The sequence below is a fragment of the Lycorma delicatula genome, chromosome 1, assembly GCF_047948215.1.
Source record: "Lycorma delicatula isolate Av1 chromosome 1, ASM4794821v1, whole genome shotgun sequence".
NCBI lineage: Eukaryota > Metazoa > Arthropoda > Insecta > Hemiptera > Fulgoridae > Lycorma > Lycorma delicatula.
In genome coordinates, this window is record NC_134455.1 from 8,711,591 (window position 1) to 8,718,541 (window position 6,951).

Sequence of the window (6,951 nt, forward strand, 5' to 3'; positions counted from 1 at the left end):
TTTGTGAAACAATTATGATTGACATTCTGAGTATGAAACGAATATGAGCAAATGTTGTTCCCAAATGGCTGAATTTTAAAAAATGCAACATTGCAAAAATGTCGCACAAAAATTGTTTGTTGACATTGCTGATGTCAAAATTTTGACATGTCGCTCAAAATTACTCAAACATTTCATAGTAGATGAAAGAATATGCTTATGATATTGAAAACTACTTCAATCATTTAACAGGAGTTTTCTAAAGAACCAAATCTGAAAAAACAATCCAAGTTTGATTGAATGTTAAAGTATCATACTCTCTCTTTTTCTGTTTAGTCTCTGAAACTACCATAAGGTATTACTTCAGAGGATGATATGTATGAATGTAAATGAAGTGTAGTCTTATACAGTATCAGGTTGACTATTCCTGAGATGCTTGATTAATTGAAATGCAACCACCAAAGAACACTGGTATCCATGATCTAGTATTCAAATCCATATAAAAGCCTTTACTAGGAGTTCGCCATATTGGGTTTTTTTAATTATATATTACAATGGTATCATCTGTTATGATTCTTTACTAAGGTTGTTCGGCCAATAAGCAGCATTATTTTGCAGTTAAATGACATTTATGTGAGGCAATCTGAAGAAAACAACCACAAGTATGAGCAAACAATTCTTTGATTTTGTACTACTGTAGGTAACACTACGGTAACACTTCACTATTATTTTATAATTATTTTGCCAGGAATAACATCACACTGATGGCACAGCCTCTGTACTGTTTATTCATGGCATCCTGTGACTTACTTGTTCCCACTGATGAAGAGAACATTAAAAGGACAATGATTTGGATGGTAGATAAAAGAAAGAAAAAATTTCTAACTTAACTTAAGACTATACCAAAAATAGCTTCCGCAAATATTTTGAGGATTGGAAGAATACTGGTATAAGTGTGTCACTCCTCTAGAGGTACTTTGAAGGGAACAATATTAGTGTAGAAGAATAAGTTAACTCTTTTTGTTAAAAATGCAAATTCTCATTGTTTCTTATCACATCTTGTAGTTATTGAAAGCTAACGCTAGTTATTGTTTGATTAATTTCACTTTTATTTTTCCACTTAAATCTCTTTTTATTGTAATTATTTCATTGCCATTGTAATCTGATATATTTAGTTAATACAAACATTTAATAAATGCCGTTACAACATAATTAAATTCATTGTTAATAAACAAGTAACAGCTAATTACAAAAGTAAGTAATATTAAAAAGTATAAACCATAAAACATAACACTCTCCCACTAGTAATTAAAAATAATAATTATAGAAAAACCTTTTTTTTTGTGTTTTATTCTTTCTCTTCACACTACGTACATCTTACTCTAAAGCTGTGATTTATATTTTTAAATTGACGTAATATTTTTAATCCTTTGGGAATAGGCAGTTTTTACATTTTTTTTTGGTATTCATGACCAAGCAGTTTTTATAACTTTTTTAATATTCTGTTAAAAAAATTATTTTGCAGTATAATCATTCTTTTAGAACAAATTAATTTTGTTAATAGGTATTTTATTTTTAAGCGATACAAATTTTCTTTTTCCTGAATTTGAAAGTAAAACTTAATTATCTGGAAAAATTGAAATTAAAATGTAATAAGTATTATTGTTTATAGATATATGTTCAGATGAAGATATGGATGAAAAGAATTTGATGAAACTTGTAAAATTTTACATTTTACCTTCTTGTTTTTCATTTACTTAACAACAGTTAATGAATATCATTGCTGTTATTTTTAACTGAAAATAACTTACTTCATAATCACATAAACGAATATAACCAAATTATATATAAATCACACTTTTAAAGTATTTAGAAATGTATTATAACTGAATTATCATAACCCACATGATCATTCCAATCCACGACAGCAGCTTTCTTTAGTATATTACAATGCCTAATTCATTCATCCTTCTTGTCATGTGATAATATCACTGAAGAATTCATTACAAATTCTATGCATGTTTAGCATAGATTAATATATAATTATATACAAGATCTACTTAATTTTTTTTTTTTTTTTTTTTGTCTTCAGTCATTTGACTGGTTTGATGCAGCTCTCCAAGATTCCCTATCTAGTGCTAGTCGTTTCATTTCAGTATACCCTCTACATCCTACATCCCCAACAATTTGTTTTACATACTCCAAACGTGGCCTGCCTACACAATTTTTCCCTTCTACCTGTCCTTCCAATATTAAAGCGACTATTCCAGGATGCCTTAGTATGTGGCCTATAAGTCTGTCTCTTCTTTTAACTATATTCTTCCAAATGCTTCTTTCTTCATCTATTTGCCGCAATACCTCTTCATTTGTCACTTTATCCACCCATCTGATTTTTAACATTCTCCTATAGCACCACATTTCAAAAGCTTCTAATCTTTTCTTCTCAGATACTCCGATTGTCCAAGTTTCACTTCCATATAAAGCGACACTCCAAACATACACTTTCAAAAATCTTTTCCTGAGATTTAAATTAATTTTTGATGTAAACAAATTATATTTCTTACTGAAGGCTCGTTTAGCTTGTGCTATTCGGCATTTTATATCGCTCCTGCTTCGTCCATCTTTAGTAATTTTACTTCCCAAATAACAAAATTCTTCTACCTCCATAATCTTTTCTCCTCCTATTTTCACATTCAGTGGTCCATCTTTGTTATTTCTACTACATTTCATTACTTTTGTTTTGTTCTTGTTTATTTTCATGCGATAGTTCTTGCGTAGGACTTCATCTATGCCGTTCATTGTTTCTTCTAAATCCTTTTTACTCTCGGCTAGAATTACTATATCATCAGCAAATCGTAGCATCTTTATCTTTTCACCTTGTACTGTTACTCCGAATCTAAATTGTTCTTTAACATCATTAACTGCTAGTTCCATGTAAAGATTAAAAAGTAACGGAGATAGGGAACATCCTTGTCGGACTCCCTTTCTTATTAGGGCTTCTTTCTTATGTTCTTCAATTGTTATTGTTGCTGTTTGGTTCCTGTACATGTTAGCAATTGTTCTTCTATCTCTGTATTTGAACCCTAATTTTTTTAAAATGCTGAACATTTTATTCCAATCTACGTTATCGAAAGCCTTTTCTAGGTCTATAAACGCCAAGTATGTTGGTTTGTTTTTCTTTAATCTTCCTTCTACTATTAATCTGAGGCCTAAAATTGCTTCCCTTGTCCCTATACTTTTCCTGAAACCAAATTGGTCTTCTCCTAACACTTCTTCCACTCTCCTCTCAATTCTTCTGTATAAAATTCTAGTTAAGATTTTTGATGCATGACTAGTTAAACTAATTATTCTGTATTCTTCACATTTATCTGCCCCTGCTTTCTTTGGTATCATAACTATAACACTTTTTTTGAAGTCTGACGGAAATTCCCCTTTTTCATAAATATTACACACCAGTTTGTATAATCTATCAATCGCTTCCTCACCTGCACTGCGCAGTAATTCTACAGGTATTCCGTCTATTCTAGGAGCCTTTCTGCCATTTAAATCTTTTAATGCTCTCTTAAATTCAGATCTCAGTATTGTTTCTCCCATTTCATCCTCCTCAACTTCTTCTTCTTCCTCTATAACACCATTTTCTAATTCATTTCCTCCGTATAACTCTTCAATATATTCCACCCATCTATCGACTTTACCTTTCGTATTATATATTGGTATACCATCTTTGTTTAACACATTATTAGATTTTAATTTATGTACCCCAAAATTTTCCTTAACTTTCCTGTATGCTCCGTCAATTTTACCAATGTTCATTTCTCTTTCCACTTCTGAACACTTTTCTTTAATCCACTCTTCTTTCGCCAGTTTGCATTTCCTATTTATAGCATTTCTTAATTGCCGATAGTTCTTTTTACTTTCTTCATCATTAGCATTCTTATATTTTCTACGTTCATCCATCAGCTGCAATATATCGTCTGAAACCCAAGGTTTTCTACCAGTTCTCTTTATTCCGCCTAAGTTTGCTTCTGCTGATTTAAGAATTTCCTTTTTAACATTCTCCCATTCTTCTTCTACATTTTCTACCATATCTTTTTTACTCAGACCTCTTGCGATGTCCTCCTCAAAAATCTTCTTTACCTCCTCTTCCTCAAGCTTCTCTAAATTCCACCGATTCATCTGACAACTTTTCTTCAGGTTTTTAAACCCCAATCTACATTTCATTATCACCAAATTATGGTCGCTATCAATGTCTGCTCCAGGGTAAGTTTTGCAGTCAACGAGTTGATTTCTAAATCTTTGCTTAACCATGATATAATCTATCTGATACCTTCCAGTATCGCCTGGCTTTTTCCAAGTGTATATTCTTCTATTATGATTTTTAAATTGGGTGTTGGCAATTACTAAATTATACTTCGTGCAAAACTCTATAAGTCGGTCCCCTCTTTCATTCCTTTTGCCCAGCCCGTATTCACCCACTATATTTCCTTCCTTGCCTTTTCCAATGCTTGCATTCCAATCTCCAACTATTATTAAATTTTCATCTCCTTTTACGTGTTTAATTGCTTCATCAATCTCTTCGTATACACACTCTACCTCATCATCATCATGGGCGCTTGTAGGCATATAAACGTTAACAATCGTTGTCGGTTTAGGTTTTGATTTTATCCTTATTACAATGATTCTATCGCTATGCGTTTTGAAATACTCCACTCTCCTCCCTATCTTCTTGTTCATCACGAAACCTACTCCTGCCTGCCCATTATTTGACGCTGAGTTAATTACTCTAAAATCACCTGACCAAAAGTCGCCTTCCTCTTCCCACCGAACCTCACTAATTCCTACTATATCCACATTCACCCTATCCATTTCCCTTTTTAAATTTTCTAGCCTACCAACCTTTTTTAAGCTTCTAACATTCCACGCTCCGACTCGTAGAATGTTATTTTTTAATTTTCTGGTGACCCCTTCCTTAGTAGTCCCCACCCGGAGATCCGAACGGGGGACTATTTTACCTCCGGAATATTTTACCAAGGAAGGCGCCTCCATTGTTGCTATGTGAAAATGCAGAGAGCCACATTTTCTTGGAAAAAAAGCAGCTGTAGTTTTCCATTGCTTTCAGCTGCGCAGTACTCAGAGGACTGAGTGATGTTGATACGGCCGTTTAAGTCATTGTGACTCACGCCCCTAACAACTACTGAAAGAGCTGCTGCCCTCTTTCAGGAATCATTCCTTAGTCTGGCTCTCAACAGATACCTCTCCGATATGGTTGCACCTTCGGTCCAGCTACTCTGTATCCCTGAGCACTCAAGCCCCCTCACCAACGGCAAGGTCTCATGATTCATAGAGGAGGGATCTACTTAAAGCATGTATATATTCAAAGCATGTTGTATGTATGAGTAAATTACAGAACTAAATCAAAAACACACTGTCAGACAAAAAATAAATTTTCTAGCATTAGTGTACACCAGTCACACAAAAAGTCATACAGCACCTCTACAATTTTTCTGGAATAAAGGTCACTGGTCATTTTCAAAACTACAAATAAAATATAGGTAATACAGCAAATGATAAAAACACACATTGATGCTGAATCAAAACACAGTAACCCAGAAGTGTACAAATTAAATGCAATGATTGTAACGAGTATTACATCAGAGCATGTACACTCATCTAAAGGTACAAGGAAAACTTACTAACACAAAACATAACAATAGAATCAACTTTTGTAAATCGCCTCATAATAATTGGACATGATGATTACAAATAAATATAAATTTTATACGTAGCCTACAACAGCCAATAATTCATCTCACTTTAAAAAAAATTGTATGAACACAATCAACATGACAAAGTACATTGAGAAGAAACACCATGTAGATCAGTATTATTCAGCTGCATACTAACTAGTCAATCCTTTAGAACGGGCACATTAACAACAGTGACATCCTTAACTCTACTGAGAAAAAATCCATTATTAGGTCCAACACAGGACATTTAGAGCGAGTCCTGTGATTGAAAGCTAGTCACATATAATTCTTAATGATTTCAAAATGTTAAATCACATTTTGACATAGATATGCAATAAGCAGTTAACCCTCAAAAAATTAACAATTTTTAATTAAATTATTATTTGTTTAATTAGAATTCTGAACATTTTCCAATAGTGATTCAGCCTAAATAACTATATTTGTATTAACAAAAAATATACTATAAAATTCCTTTTAAAAATTTGTTCATTTACAGCGTTAGTGTTATGCAAATAGGAGTCAAACAGTTATTAACCTTTTGGTTTTTAAAAAACCTGTTCATGTTTTGCAAAAATGATTCATCTGCATGACTACTTTTAACAATAGAATAATAATGTAGTTAGTGAGATTCAAAAAAGAATCAAGCCAAAAATTGAATAAATATATTTTACTTTTGTTAATAAAAAGAGTGAAATTTCTCAGTACATTATAAGCAAATTAATATTATTTGCTTAACATTGTCTTCCAAAATAATTTTAGTTTTATAAATATTGTTTTTTTTATCTTTTAAAAAAATGTTGACAATTTTAATATCATTATTTTATTCAAACCAAAAAGAATTATTTTATAATCATAGTATTTGTTATAAAAAGTATTTTAACACTGTTTAGTTTCAATTTTAGTGGTTTAAATAACGTTTTTTTTTCTGTAATTTGTTTATTTAAATTTTTTCAACTTTTAAATTTAACAATTTTTCACTTATTAAATTTCTAAGATTATTATTACTCAAATATAATAAAAAATTGAGTGTAATTTCACTCCATTTGTATTAAAAAAAAAATTGACAATTATTTCTGAATATTAGTAGATTTAGATAATATTTTTGATAAATTTTATAAATAAATAAATTTTCTTATTTTCATATTCTTTTAATACATATTTGTTTTCATTTTATAACAGTTTCTAAATATCATATTGTAACATGTTTCTTCTATCAAGAAAATTG